At 40.9% G+C, this 16,371-nt stretch overlaps 1 long non-coding RNA gene across 2 annotated transcripts in view; it reads right to left on the bottom strand.

Annotated features, from left to right (window-relative positions):
- Positions 1 to 15,548, bottom strand: part of LOC109966906 (uncharacterized) — a 92,721-nt gene extending 77,173 nt beyond the window's left edge. For both annotated transcript variants that reach the window (XR_002275849.1, XR_002275850.1), the window contains exons 1-2: positions 15,443 to 15,548; positions 14,577 to 14,642 (exon numbers count right to left, since the gene is read on the bottom strand). This is a non-coding gene — a long non-coding RNA (uncharacterized LOC109966906). The remainder of the gene's footprint in view (positions 1 to 14,576; positions 14,643 to 15,442) is intronic.
- Between the last annotated feature and the right edge of the window lie 823 nt (positions 15,549 to 16,371).

Raw genomic sequence — 16,371 nt, forward strand, 5'->3', positions numbered from 1 at the left:
GGACAGGGAAGATGGTTCAAATTGATGGGAAGATGGATGGAGCCAAATACAGGACCATTTTGGAAGGAAACCTGATGGAGTCTGCAAAAGACCTGAGACTGGGACGGAGATTTGTCTTCCAACAAGACAATGATCCAAGACATAAAGCAAAATCTACAATGGAATGGTTCACAAATAAACATATCCAGGTGTTAGAATGGCCAAGTCAAAGTCCAGACCTGAATCCAATCGAGAATCTGTGGAAAGAACTGAAAACTGCTGTTCACAAACGCTCTCTATCCAACCTCACTGAGCTCGAGCTGTTTTGCAAGGAGGAATGGGCAAAAATTTCCGTCTCTCGATGTGCAAAACTGATAGAGACATACCCCAAGTGACTTACAGCTGTAATCGCAGCAAAAGGTGGCGCTACAAAGTATTAACTTAAGGGGGCTGAATAATTTTGCACGCCCAATTTTTCAGTTTTTTATTTGTTAAAAAAGTTTGACATATCCAATAAATTTCGTTCCACTTCATGATTGTGTCCCACTTGTTGTTGATTCTTCACAAAAAATTACAGTTTTATATCTTTATGTTTGAAGCCTGAAATGTGGCAAAAGGTCGCAAAGTTCAAGGGGGCCGAATACTTTCGCAAGGCACTGTATGTGTGTAGTGTGTGTATTATTGTTGTTGTTTGGTTTTTAATGTTCACATTATTCTGTCTTTTGTCAGTCATCTGTAAAGCACCCTGAATTACATTAACCGCTATGAAAGGTGCTGTACAATTAAAAGTTTGATTGATTAAATATTTCCCTTTGCGCAAATAAGTCATTTTAAAAGTTCTCCTCTACATCTTGTTACCTGTCTAAATCATCTGTTTAAAGTAACGACCTAAAGCCTATGAAAAATGGATAGCAGACAAGTTTCTAGAGCTTAACGTTGACAAACCTCTTATTTCTGCCCCAGCCAGCCATGTCTTGAAGGTAATGAAAGGTCTCGGTTCTTTTTCTTCATCTGTTAAATCTGCCTTTGGAAATCTGGGTGTCACCATGGAAGTGTTTCATTTGTTCCAGCTGTTTCCAACTGGGAAACTCTGCTCACTTTGTCTCAAGCTGCATGATAATATTCATGCTTTAATTTCATCTCATCTCAACCACTGAAATCCCTATTCAGCTGTCTCTGCAAAACTTGCCTGCTTGTGCTTTAAATTGCTGCTGCTAAGTATTTTATGCTCTTAATTAATATGATTTATTATTTTTATGCAGCAATTTGATGTATGACTGAATAAAGACAAATCAAGATCAGTGTCACATGAAAATCTCAGGTTATGCTTTTTTCCATCATGTCTCAAGGCAGTACAGTGTGTTGGTGAGAATTAAAAATATTTGCTGTTAAAAGATTAAAAATATATTAGATAACAGCACAGAAGAGGAAGTCACATGGTGTGTAAGTCTCTGCACAGAAGAGGGTTAGGGTTAATATTTTTAACTAATATTCTGTCAATAAACCCTTTCACAGCAACAACACATTGCACTGTGTGACAAATTGATATTTTTCGCAGAAATGTCCATTTTTCCAACTTTTTGCAGGCAACAGAAACATGTTCAACGACATGGAGCCGCAGCTAGCCGTGGTTCGGTGGACTTCCTGAAACAGGGGTGTGTCATGATAGCACTAGGTTGACTTCCAGAACATACATGTTGTAGCGTTAATGGTGCATAATCTCAGATTGTCCTCGGTGTCCGAAAACACCAGTGACAGTGGGCCAGGATGCGGTGTCTCTCAGCTACACTACAATAACTAATTAATCACTGACATTTTCAATTCTCACATAAACACACTGCACTGCTTTGAGCCATGCGGAATAAGACATTTGGATGCTGAACTTCTACGCAATTCTCCTTCAGGTATATTTGTATTTTCATTTCAAAACTGCCCACCTTGCCTCGTTACTGAGTATGAATAATTGTGGTATTTGTTCATAGCTACACAAATGTAGCTAGCCTTAGGTATGTTGAACATTACATGTACTGTATAGAATGAATAGAAAATGTGCACATGTGCGCTTCATTAGTTTCAATTACAGGGATGCGTTCATGGCCAGATGAGGAGCGTGATGCTGACCGTGCCACATGCGTGAACTATAGAAGATTTAATATGATTTCAAGGTGGGATATAAATAAATTAGTACGTGTCAGCTCCCAAACCTTAGATGAAGATGACACTCCACAGGGTGCACTGAACAGTATATCAGTCCCATCATAATTAAATTTCATGCTGTGTGTGATTAAAAATCAGTGCTGGTAACATTTTATTATCCATGTTATTGTTATAATTCTGCTATATAACACTTTCCAATTTTTAAAAAATCCATATGCGACTACCCAAGGACATAGAGTGCCCTCCTTTATTTAAGTTACTGCAATACACAGTACAGTATTTGTATGCTGTAGAATATACATCCTTAGTCGTGTGTATATTTGGATAGTCTGTACTGCAAGTGCCTGAGGACACTGTGCATTTGATGAATCTCACAACACACGAACGTCTTACACATGATGTCAAAATACAGCGAGACTCCCCACTGAGTCTTCCTTTATATTGTTCATTTCATCTGTTGAACCTCCCTACTGAACCTCACTCTTACTTTGCCGTAGCATAGCATTTAGTCTAGGCTCTGTCTCCCCCCCCCTCCTCCTCCTCCTCCTCCTCCTCATTACATCGACTCATAAGGTCAGTCGGACCCGCCAGGACAATTCAGAGACCGAAAGACAGACGGGGAAAGAGACTCAGAAAGACAGACAGAGCTGTGTCAAACTAAAAGCTGCAGCTTTGCCATTCTGGCATGAGGAACTAAAAATGGGTCTCTTAATTAAGGTCCCTTAGCCCCATGTGTCGCCAAAGGCTGTTGCTGCTACTCACAGCCAACTAATATGGTTTTTATAAGGTCCTGGAGGAAAGTGGAGGTGAGACAGGGACAGAAGAGTAACAGGCAGAGAGAGTAACACACATCCAGACAGGCATACAACATGTGCAACTGTTAAAAATAAAGAGTTTATAACATATAAAACCTTAGATAAACCCAGCTGGCAGTTTATCAGGTAGACCTATAGTCCAGACTAAGTCAGCCTAACCCAACAGTCCTGCAGTAAATCCTCCTCCATTAAGGTGATGATGTTCAAATTGTGTTCAGACTGTTTCACCTCTGTTCCACTCTACTGTGTTGTACAGAGAGCTGTTTCTGTTATTTAGCCTCACCAACATAAATAGGGTGGAAAATTTAACAGAATTATGACTTTATTGCAGGACTGCTGAATTAGACTGCACTCATTTTAGCTAGGTGTACCTCATAAGCAACTGTTTGTTGTGGCAAGTATTTATTATGACTTGATTGAAAGTGGAACTAGCAGCTTCTGAAACACACAGTGACATTTAACCCTCAGTGGACTAGTTTCTCTTCATTTACTGAGTCCAAATGAAATGAAAGTGCATTTTTTTCCTTGCACCTTAATACATGTCTGCTTACATGTCTCATGTTGATCTGCAGAGACAGAGAATTTGTTCCTATACAGCCAATCACATTACTGTTTGTGGAAACCAGTGTCATGTGCAGGCTAGCAGCCTACTGGATGTGTAAATAGGAAACTGTTAGCAAACACCACAGAAAGGTGATAATACATCAGTGTTGTGTGTTTAGCTAGTTTTCGTTCCCCTCGAATGCCCAAAATGTAATAAAGTATTTTATTTTGTGACTGATCCGAGAATGGACGCAGTCTTGAGCCTCACGAACTGAACTGAAACTTGTATTAGATTTAATTAAGGCGGTGTTGGTTTCAGCCCTTCAGTGTAAGAGCCCAGATGCAGCATGCTAAGCTGTGGAGAGCTCAATGCTCAGAAAAACATACACATCTGAATGCTGCTCTTCACTCAGCTCAGAATTATGACACTGTCAAAGGTACTGTCAGATGAGCCAAATGTTTACAGCGAATAGATAACAGATGTGAAGCTAAATTATTTATTTCAATAACATCTTCCGTTTCTGTAGTGTCACTGCTGACAGCAGCAAGTGACGCATGGAGCAGGAAAATGTACACAGAGAGCAAGCGGTGGGGGAGAAAGAGAGGTGTGCTGTCAGCAACAGACAGTCCTAATAAACAACGGCAGCCTGGTGACTAATTAGCAATAATTTTGCTCATTGAAGCTTTGAGGAATATTTAAAAATCTCGCCTGAATCAGATTCTTGTTCTGCCAGGAGGGATGTCACAGCCAAGCCGGGGCTAAGCAATGCTGGCATGGCATCAAGAAATTCTGGTATGTGTCATCGAGAGACTCTGAATGGCCCCTAGCCCTGGAAGAACCCGACAACAGTTGGAGAAAACTTCAGGTTGTAGAAGACAGTGGTCATCAAGCACTACTTCATTTTGTGACTTTGTCCTTCCAATTAAACTGCACGTTGTTATTTCTGTAAATGGTCTGTTTGCTACTAAAGCATTTATCAGTATTACACTTAGAGAAAAAATATGACTGAGTTGCTCCTAAAATTTTCAGTATGGGGCACCAGTGCTACCAGTGGAAAGTTAGTCTGGAGCCCTGAAAACCATTTCTAAAGTACAGGGTGGATAGCCAAACAGGTTCAGGTATCAAGTTCAGCCACGTCAAACAATGGGTGACACTGCATGTCAACTGACTACATGAATCCATGCCTCCACTCTAGTCTCATTTTAAGAGCTATAAATAATTAAAACAATGAGCCTTGTAGTGGTTACGCCGCTGCCGGCAGGTGCATGACAGCACTATCCAGTGTCGATTACAGGCAAAACACCACACAAACTGATCTGCGTCAAGTTCAGGTCAGGTTCAGACATAAACAGGTCAATTTCTTGATTTGCAAAAGAAATTCTAAGATTCTACAACAATCAGTTTAATCTTAGCAGGATAATGAAGTACATGTGTATAAGCACTCCAAATAACAAAATAAGCCAATTTAGCAAACTGTTTACACATTCAGTTTTCTGGTGGTACTTCATAAATACAACTGTTTTGCAATCAAAATGTCACTTACAGCAATTATGAAATACAGTTTAAGACAGTGTTGTAAATAAGGATTCTAAATCTACTTTCTGTAAAATAAACTAAATATCTCAGGAGGGCAGAACTGCCATTTGTCACAACAAGAGCTCACGGAGTGGTGATAGATCACCAAGCTGTGTCAGGATTCACCATTTCACAATGTTTTGGCATTTAAAATATCACTAAGGTCCTCAGTGAGTTACAGTCAGGGTGAACTTGCCTTAGGTGCAGTTGCCCCAACCAGGGGCTTTTACCATAATTAAATTGTAGGTTATTTTTAACTTTTAAAAATGCACTTCACAAAGCACCAAAGTCATTTATTGGATAGTTAATTGGTCTCATAACTGTCTTAAAAACTTCAGGGGAACTCCAGAAAAGCGAATCTGAATATCTACATCTACGACAATTTGAATGACTCCGTCTGCTGAGAAAGATCATGTGGTCAGAAATTCCAAAACCCACAAACAGTCATGGCCTCCACAAACAGCTTGCTGAAGCCCCTACACTTCACCTACTCCTGTTAAACCAGTTCAGTATTGCTCCTGCGGTGAGAGGTGCCCTCGCGCCTTTCTCCTACAGTCTGATGCCAAAATGGAATGATGCTGACGCCATGTGTTAACCTAACCCCTCTGTTCTGTGTTTATGTTAAACATCACCTGGAACAAGGCATCATATATTCTGAATTTAGATTTTAGTCAAGCCTAGCAAGACTCAGCTTGATTAAAATCTGGATTTTCCCTGGTTAAGAAGAACCCCGGTGCCACTGTGGGTCCCCAAAATGGCTATTCAGATATATGACTTTATTAAAGAAAATGTGTTTTCCTCCAACACTTAATAAAAGCTGAAGTAGGTAATATTAGTAAGAAAAAGGTATTAAATCCCTGTCATTTCAAACCTGAGAAACGACATGCCTCCCACTGATCCAGCTTAATCTACGTAGAGTAACTGCCAAAGACTGATCAGCAGAATAGAGGCTTTCCCTGGTTTCCACTGCATTCTGTCATGTCAAGGCACCTCTTTTGAGAAACACTGATGCTTCACCAGGTTAAATAAAGGGAAACATTTTTCATCATCTTCCCATGTCTGCAAGGGTCCGCACTTAGACGTCCATGTGCAGGCCAAATGTGTGTGTCCACGTGGACTATTCACACAACAACAGCATGTCTAGTCCTTTACTGAATCTAGGAGAAATTTTAATAGCAGATAGTCTGATCCATTTGAGTACTTAGCTCTTCAAATAAATAAGAGACTGATTTTATCCATTCAAAATTTAATCTACAACACAAAGTGTGCAAAAAGAAAAGGGGCCTCATAAATTATATCATATCAGTCATATAATGTGAAAAAGCTCTACAGAGACCTTGCAGGGTTCAGGCAACAGAAGCAGGTTGGACAGGGAGAAGGCTGAGAGATCAGTGAAATGATAATAAAGTTAACATGTTCCAAACCACTGTTGGCTTTTTCAGTGTTTAACCAGATAATGGCTTTTCCCTAACCTTAACCAACTGTGGGAGGTTCCTGGACAGAATCATTAAATAGTGCAAAAGTAGCTTTGGTTAGTACTAACAGATAATGTATTGCAATGCAATACAGTTATTTACATAAATGCTGTAAGCGTAGGAATTGATGTTTTTATTTGCTGGTCTAATGAACAAACTATTATAAATATATGATACACATAAAAGGTTAAAAGTAATGTAAGACAGTTTCTGCTGCCAAAGCCGAGGGAGTGGAGGAGATGCATTTGCTGGTATATAATGAACAGTGTGAGGTTTCCTCCTAATAAAACCCAACAGCAGGCACACTGTTGTAATGTGTTCACAAACTCGTCTTGTGTTACTATGAACTGCAGGGGTGAAATACGACTGTAAAGGTGCTGACACTGCTGTAAACCTGCCAGGAATGAAAGAAATCTAGCACTTTCTAAATGCAGTAATTGTCATTCACTATGTATCTAGTGTGGTAAACTGTCCTTGAGATAAACTATTAAACAAGGAGTGGACACAAAGCAAAGTCATTCAGTTTTCTTGTCAGCTGTTCGGTCAGTATGTTATCTGTGCTGCACAGTATAGGTCAGACCTGGGCATTTTGCGGCCCACGTGAGGTCCATCAAATCAGAACATGAATGAAAAAGGTTCACAGGTGAACTTAAGGTCCCCGACCTACCAGGTGAGAGACAGGTGATGTTGGCCAGCTAACCCTCAAAATGTCAGCTCACGCCAAAAAAAGAGAAGTTGATGCCGAATACCATGTTTTCAACGAGAAATGGACTGGAAAGTATTTGTTTACAGAAGTCAAAGGTAAAGTGGTGCGCTTAGTTTGTGGTACACAGGTTGCTGTGTTCAAGGATTACAATTTGAATCCCCACTACGTGACCAAACATGAGGAGAAATACAAGAACTGGTCGGATGAAGAGCGCGCAAGAGAGTCGGATGCTTTGCTCGTGACACTGCATAACCAACAAAGACTTTTTACACCCAGAGATGCAGCTTTCAAGACAAGCTATGTCATATCCCACAAAATCGCCAGAAAAAATAAGCCGTTTTCTGACGGAGAGTTTATTAATTTAATGTTTGTTGGAGCCTGCAGCACTAATACGCCTGGAGAAAAAGGGCGTATATGAGAACATACCCCTCTCCCAACGCACTGTAACGAGGAGGGTTGAGGACATCGCAGGAAATCTTTGGATCTACCTACATATGTGAACAGAAACTGTGATGTAATGTTTGTTTTTACTGTTTATTACTTTTATAGGAGTATTTTCCTGTTTGACCTACACCACAATTTCATATATTTATATAAATATTTACAGAAAATGCTTATTCTTCTGATTACCAGTAGCAGCTAATCAACACATAATTTACTACTTTTTACAACGGGAGATAATGAATATTGAGCAGAATTAAGCTCAAGTTATCGTTGGTTCGGCCCTCCAACACAGTTCAGGTTTCTCATGTGGCCCCTTGTAAAAATTAATTGCCCACCCCTGGTATAGGTTAACTTGATCAAAGTGAAGCTGCTTTGTCAGAACAGAAAATCAGACTTACACAACTCACTATCTTTGCTTGAGGACACAGGTCCCAGAAGCACAACACAAGTCTTGCAGTTGCGAACATCTAGCAAACTGATGCAAATTACCACTACAAACCATGTAATGCTATATTATTAAAACACATACAGTATGAAGCTTCCTGTTATGGCAGTGGTAAACACATACTGTATCTGTATTTAATTCTGTAGCTAGATGTTCCATACAGTCAAAACATCCAGCACTCCTGCTTTGCAAAAATGAAAAGTAGTGATCTATTCTAAATGGAAACGTGAATCACTGATCACCACCAGTAAGAAAACCTGTGCACATGTTTCCAAAGTGTTCTTGTGTGACAGCAGGCAGAGGGAGCTGTCTGTGTGAGAGGGTGGAGGCAGTGCTGCTGTGAATTTAAGGTTTATTTTTCTCACCCTGGGTTATGCACCACCCACAGAGATCATAAGAGTTATTTACATAGTGTCTGCTCTCTCAATGTCACACACATTTTTAAAGTCCTTTTCTTGGCTAATCAGGGAGCATAATGTCTGAGAAGCACAGATCTTACTGAGGGTGAGGGCTTCTTGACATGAACCGGTAAGCTGATTATTTACTTCCCCCCACCCCCACCCACCCACCTGGTCTATGTGAAACAGCAGGCAAAAGTGAAAAACAATACACTACAAAACAGACTTAAAACTTCAAAAATACTTGGTCCCATACATGGACACAACTTGGACACAGTAGAACTTCATTACCCACAGCTGATGAGACGACTGGGTTCACAAGAACAAGGTAAGGCGATATTTTAACACTATTTTTAAGATTTTCTATGATGAAATATACTGGAAACTAGTCTGAAAGTCACAAAATGCAAAACTGTGCAGGTGCATTTTTAAATGTTGTAACTAATCATCTTGTAGCGACTGTCCCTTCAGTTCTACTTCCTGAGTGTGATTTTCACAACATGCAGCGCTGTCAAAGGTTTGGCCGCAGCCTCAGCCGACCAGCTTCTCTCCTGTAGGAGTTCACATGAGTCTCTTCAGACCTTAGAACTGTGCACGAACTGGGAGTGAGCTTCTAACTTCTATTTGAAGCTGTGTGCGACCTTCAATGCTATTTTCACCCTCATTGGACGGTGACATCATCTAGGAAAGGAGCTGCACTGACCAGTCGTGTATGGGGGACGATCGAGACATTATGTAGAATGAAACAGCAACACAACATCTGAGTGCATTCAGTCTGTTTCAAGGAAGCTCTCTGCTAGTGACAGGGAACCTAATTATTTATTATACATCAGTTAATGTATATTTAGTTTATTCAGCAGTGCAAACACAGAAGGTGGTCAGATTTTTTTTTCCATTGGAAAAAAGCCTTTGCCAATTATCAGTTATAGTTCTGCCATGGAGCATTATTGGTATGATTACATATAGTGTGTGCGTGTGTGTGCTGTAGGGTGCATGCCCAACTGTGTCAACTGATACGATAAGGCAGATGCTGCAGCTGCATCTTTCCACCAGTCTGTTTTACATTTAACTGGTGTTTCTGATGCTGAGCGACTGTAAAACCCACAACCCATATGTTAGTCTGCATGACTAACTAACCAATTGAGTGGTCAAGAGTAAAGAAGGCAATTTGGAAAATCAGTTTCAGCCTGTTTCTCGTTACTGCACTTGAGTCAAATGGTCCAGTGAAAAGTAAAAACCAGAGAGCGTGAAATTTTACAGGATTACATTGTTGTTTTCCTGGTCCCAGGGTTGTTAGTGCTGCCATTATCCACACCACGCTCCTTTCTCTAATGCTGTTAGCTTCTGAACAACATGTATACAAAATGTATATAGAGACACACACATCATCAAATCTGGATGAGTAAAATCTTCAAATGGACCCTTCAGATGAGTAAAAACACAGTTAACTGTGGATGGGACAGTTACTGTATATGACACTATTTCTCAGGCAGACACACAAACCTGGAGGAGTCTCCACTAGCTGTTAAAAGATAAGACACGGGGGAAAATGGAAAATTAAAGTTTTTTTTTCTTTATTTTGTGTTACTTATTCATCTACTTTATATTTCATTTGTATTTTGTGGCATTCATGTGGACGGCAAAGTAAGAATTTCATTGTACAGGGAAACACGTTTCTGTGCATATGACAAACACTTTGAACTTTGACCTTCATGTTTTGTATGAATTAATCTAACAAGATGCAACATGTTCATTGCTGAGCTTCTGATTTGCTGACAGGTAGATTTTGTTTTGTTGGGAGGCGACAGTGGTGCGGTGGGTAGAGCAGTTGTCTCCCAACCGGAAGATTGAAGGTCGAATCTCGGTGCCTCCAGTCCACATGTCGAGTGTCCTTTGTGAAGACACCAAACCCCCCGTTGCCCCCGAAGGTTAGAGCCATCAGTTGAGTTGGCGCTGCAGATGGCTGCCTCGGTTCTGTACCGGAAACAAATTCTTTGCGTGTAACATACTTGGCCAATAAAGGCGATGATCCTCATCTTTACCACTGGATGGAGCCAGGCTACTTGCTTCCCCTGTAACCAGCTTTTATGCCACGTTAAGCCAACTGGCTGCATGCTGGTCTTCTATTTAATCAACAGATATGAGAGTGGTATTGATCTCCTCAGCTAACTCTTGGCAACAAATATGGCTGGGCAATAAAACAATCTCCATAATTATTATGAGAAATATTTCCACAGTAAGGATTAGAATCCAATGAGTAATTTTCAAAAAATATATCTATTGTGCAACTGGCTCATCCCTCTGCACAGTCACTCCGTTGGGCTATTGTAATAGGCTTACATAGTAAAGAAGCAGGGCACGCTCACGCACACACACTGTGGGAAACAATACCTAACAAGTGTGAGGAGAGTCACAAGGCCGCACATGACAAGCAAGTTGTGGCAAAGAGGTCACACAACATCTTAGGGCAGAGAGAAACCAAGCCAAGGGTCGGCCATCAGCCACCGTCACGCCATCGGTGACCATCTGTTGGGACTCGTCTTCCCACACCGTTGGCACTAGTCGGCCCCCGTTGAATTGGCGCCAGCCCATTGGGTCTCACTGAAGAGAGAGAGACCCCTCTGATTGGCTGTTGAGCTTAGTGAATTAGTGCATGAGAGGAGAACAGATCAGGAAAGCCCCTTCATCCTGTTACTGTAGTGTCCATGATTAAGCGTGGTTTCTCCTTGTTTGTCGCCTCCACGACCTCCTTTCTTCTTCCACAACCAAAAGACCAAAGGCAGAGAACGGCAGCGTGATTTGCAGCTTCTTATCAGACGTATTCTCCATTAGAAGCAGCTGAAAACAGCAGCTGTGTTGAACAGTTGCTTTGTTTATAACTTAAACTTCAGCATTCTAGCTCTTCTTGCTTCCTTTTCTGGATGGTAAATACTGATACCGCCACCTGCTGGTAGGGGGCGCTATCTCTGTCACGTCGGCACAGAACATACAGTACGTGCTAGTCGCCGTTGGATGACGTTTGTCTTGTGTTCAAGTGTCAGTTTTTTAACCAGACTGGCCCAGACGACACTGACGATGCAGAGGTCAGCTTGGTGTAGATACGAAAACTGTTGAGATCTTTAAAACTGGATAAACAACTGAATTTAAAATATGCAGGCAACCTGTGGCAACAAAACTTTGAAAAGTGATGTGACCAACACACCCTGTATACAACCAAAGTCTGCTCCCCAGCTGTAGCACTGGTCACATATGTGAGGAGCTCCACAGGAAACAAAGACACAGTGATATCATATTTCATAGTAAAAGACATAAGAGATCTCTGGGTACAAAGTCCCAGGACAGAAACACTTCTATAAACAGTGCTGCCTCAGCTTTACACATAAGGCAGGAGAAAAATGGAAGAAGAGCAACTTTACACACTCTGTCACGACACAAAGTGATATGAACGAAGGCAGAAAAAGACTGAGTGGAAAATCTTTTATAGCCTCACCGGTTCTGTCTGATAGACGTGGCCACATCCCGAGGCCAACGGGGACAGAGATGGAGAGGCAGCGATGGCACCGGAGTACGCAGCCCACTGTGTAAACACATGCTGTGGTCTCTTATATCTGCTCTGCTGCTTCCCAGAACCTGAAGTCATCTCTGGGTCGTGCATCATCACACTCCCTAACCCTCAGTCATTCCACTTACCATTCAAATCTCTCTGGAGACTTTGAATTGAGCACCAGGCCTCAGCACAGAACCAAAACTAACCTTCACTCTGCTACTTGATGCAGCAGTGCTCAAGATTATAGGCCAGGGCCAAGTTTACAGCCATAGAATCACTCTGTGCGACAGCTCTGACAAAATACTGGTGTGTTTCGTTTTACACATGGACGGCAAGTTGAATGGAAAACAAAGAAAACGTCCTCTACCACGGGGGCTTTTATCTTCAAGTACATAATTGCCACATCTATTAAATAAGACAATTTCGCCTAAACTGTGCAACCAATTAAAGCCCAACAGGCTTAAACAGAGGCAATAAAATGTACTAACAGAGTTTACTGTAGTTTATTTGATGAAGGTCAAAATTATAAAAACACATTTATAGATGAGGATACAGCCGTAGCCATTATGCTCATAATTGGTATTAACTGCCGCAGTGGCCGCTCCCTACTGGGCCCACCGGTGTACACAACATCCACAAACACTTCTACACAGTGGGTCAATAACTAAACTCTTGTGCATAGAGGTGCAGAAGTAGGCTAGTGCAGGTAGAGAGGTCCAGTTTTAGACAGTAGTTGTGGCAGAGACACTGGTCTGTGCCTGGTCTTACTGGTCCAGCTCCTTCTGGCACTACTTCACTATTTCCGACAGTGAACTTCACTCAACTGGTCTGACAAACCTCCGCTGCAGAGCATGTGATAAAATTCACAAATATCCCTCCCAGCCACCTAATCAAGACGAGCTAGCAACGACAGCTCTCAGGGGAAGCACAACTTTGTGGTCACCACAAGTTTCTACTCGAAGCACATCCAGCCTGACTCACAGCAGGTGAAGCTTACACGGCTACGCACCAGTGCTTGAATCTAGGCCTGCACAACCGGAGGAAAATATGCCACGTGCAATAACACTGTTCAATATTGTGATGATGATATGACTTGTGCTAATAAATAAATATCTGTGTTTTAGCTATACATAATGTGTAATGACATTTTAGAGAAGGAGCGAGTCCATTAAGACGTAATTATGAAAGAAGCTTTACCTACCATGCTTTGTCTTTTTACAGGACTTCATCAGGCTGCTCATTATCATCATTGCTCTCCTGTGAATCTCAGACCTTCTTGTTTACACAGAACTGGTCTGTGATATTTTCATGACATGAAGTAGGATGTCTCCTTTAAATACATAAAATATCTAAATAGGTACATAGTGACTGTCTCAGCGCTGCCTCGTCCACTGTGAATTTCTCCCTGTATGACTGTTAAACTCTGGTACAACCACTGAGTGCAGAAATAAAGGGCTCTGAGGGACTGAAGCTGGAAATTGAAGTTTATTGTTATTGTTTTGGATTATTTAATGTGTTTGGGCTGTCAGACTTCATTGCAGTTATATGCTGTTGCCTAAGACAAGCCATTTGTGGTACAGGAACACAAAATATATGCCACCACACAACAAGTGGAGCCAGGTATTATCGTCATCATCACGCTGGTGTGTTTTCAACAGCTGTTCGAAATACAGCCCATTCAAAACTCACGGTCTAGTGTCAGAGATGTATGGCTGCCCGTCTGTTATCAAAGCTGTTCCTCTGAAGATTTTCAGAGCAGCCTCTGTGTTGTCATCAAACAGCAATGCTAGACTTATCAGCACCACAGTGTTGCACTCAACACGTAGGCAATGAGTTGTTTTGTGGTAATTTTTCAGCTATCACAGATAGAGAATCTCAGGGAGAAGGCACGCCGGTTCTTTATCTAAAACGTATTCAGCTACAGCGGGCAAACAATGCATGAAATAAACTCACTGCTGAAAAAAGCAATGAAAAACTGGTGATGATGATAGCAGATAAAAACTGCTACAGCAAAAGTTAGAGAGCACTAAAAGGACAGACAGGGAAATTTAAGAAAGGAGTTTGCTACAATGAGGGAGAAACAGAGAACACATTTCCTGAAGTCCTGAACTTTAATCTAGATTAGTTCACTAAACCATACCCTAGGTCTGACAAACAAAGAAAGGGTTACATGAAAACATCTTTATCAACATCTTTATCCTGCTGTAAACAAATGTGACATTAACAGAGTATCATCTTTGAAACTGAGGAATTTGATTAAACATTGTTGTTGAGTACCAGTTCTCCTATCCGCCACAAAGAATGAGTCATTTGTGTACTTGTGAGGTAAACTCTGAGGAAATGAAAAACCTGAGTCACAGTACACACCTACTCCAGCTTTAGACCGCAGGCTGTGATGAACCACCAGCCTGCGAAGGTCAACTGCACTTTTATGTTTGTGTCTTTTAGTATGCGTGTACAGTATACAGTACAGTAAGTGGGTTACACCTACCTGTTGCAGGATCAGAATGACATACTGGGTCCAAACTGGTGTGGCACATTTAATTACAGGGGTTACCTGTGCAAAACATATTTATGACAAACTGTCAACACTGTTCATCTAACACTCAGTGTGCATCTGCTATTGCTCCTGACGGTGGCCTCAACTTAAACAGTTCTACTATAAACATTTAGCAATACTTCACTGTGAACACTGAGTGCTCAAGGACAGAAAACATTTCCTTCTACTTTATGCTTTTATTCCACTACACTTTGGAGGCAAATGTACTTTTTAGATACTACTTAATTCGCAAATTCAGATTATTGCTAGAAAATATAAACCAACAAATAAATCATCTATTAGAGATTAGGCTACCCAGCAATATAGAAAATAAACATTTTGAATTCAGAACCTGTGCTTGAAACCCTGTGGTAACATTAATTCTAACTGTACTCAAGCAAAAGAGCAAACTACTTCTTTCACACTGTTAATCTGTACAGTATAAACACACAAAGTTGTTTACAGGTCACAAATGAACCTACAACCAAAAGAACTACTTGGGTCGGTACCCTTTACAAGGCTGTACTGACTTCAAATGACCACTGACAGTAAATGTTAGCACTTTTACTAGCCTCGGAACTGCTTATGCTAATGCTAAATGCCAATCGCTAACAAGCATCAACCTGCAGCGTAATGCTAGTCACTAGGGCTAATGGCTAATGGCTAATTGTTCCAGCTCTGACACATATCCCAACCATGTACGTAAAATCTTATTCACATGATATTTATGTACCCACACCCCAAAGAAATGTTTGAATGATTTACAAGGTTTTAACCTGTATTCTGTGACCCTGTCAATTCTTCTCCAGCACTCTTACCAGTGCATTTTTTTTTCTGATGATAATCAAGAGCCCTGCTCCTGTCGTCCACTAACGTTCACTCAACGGTTATCACTGTTGACCGTGAACTAGGCTGTAATACCGCGAGAACCACACGGACACAGCTCACAGCGCCCCCTGCTGACCAACACAAACAGCTGCAGTCACAAGGAATACAGCAAAACTACAAAATGTCTTTTGATTTGGAATGTTATTTTTTGTTTTGTCTGGGGGGTTAATACTACTATTTCTGCCCGTTGATTACTTCAAACTGTAACTTAAATATAGACTAACTTAAAAAATAAATAAGATCAATATAAACTTAAACAGTTCAGACTAAAGTTGGAGATTTTGACTGCAGGGACCTCTTCAGGAACACAGGATCCAAGATGAAGGGCCTATCACAGCTTAACATTTCAAACACGAGTCATTAAATGAATAATGAAGACATTGAGTAGACACAGAAACAGTGGGAATCTAAAATATGAAATATATTTTGCTTAGTTTTAGTATTAATCTAAATAATAGAAACAAAGAAAAACTGCTTAATGAGAAGATGTGCACAAATGTTTGACTGGTGCAGTGCATTAATGTACCCAACTATAACTCAGTATTATATATTCTGAGATGGGCCCTTCAGCAATATGAATACTTTTACTTTTTGTAGGCTACTTTAGGTATTTGCAGCTAATACATTTGCACTTTTACTCAAGTAGAATTTTGAATACAGGACCGTTACATGTGTGGTATGGCCACTTCAATGAACTGAGTACTTCTTACACCACTGATCGGCCTGTCTGTCTTTGAATACATGCTTGCTTGTTGGGACATTACGTTTTCTCTGTGGTTGTTGAAAGGGTAGCATGAGAGAGATCTCGCCTCTCTAGCTTCAGGTTACCTTAGCCAAGGAGATACTTGAGCATGTTTTT

The sequence above is a fragment of the Monopterus albus genome, unplaced genomic scaffold (assembly GCF_001952655.1).
Source record: "Monopterus albus unplaced genomic scaffold, M_albus_1.0 scaffold121.1, whole genome shotgun sequence".
NCBI classification, from domain to species: Eukaryota; Metazoa; Chordata; class Actinopteri; order Synbranchiformes; family Synbranchidae; genus Monopterus; species Monopterus albus.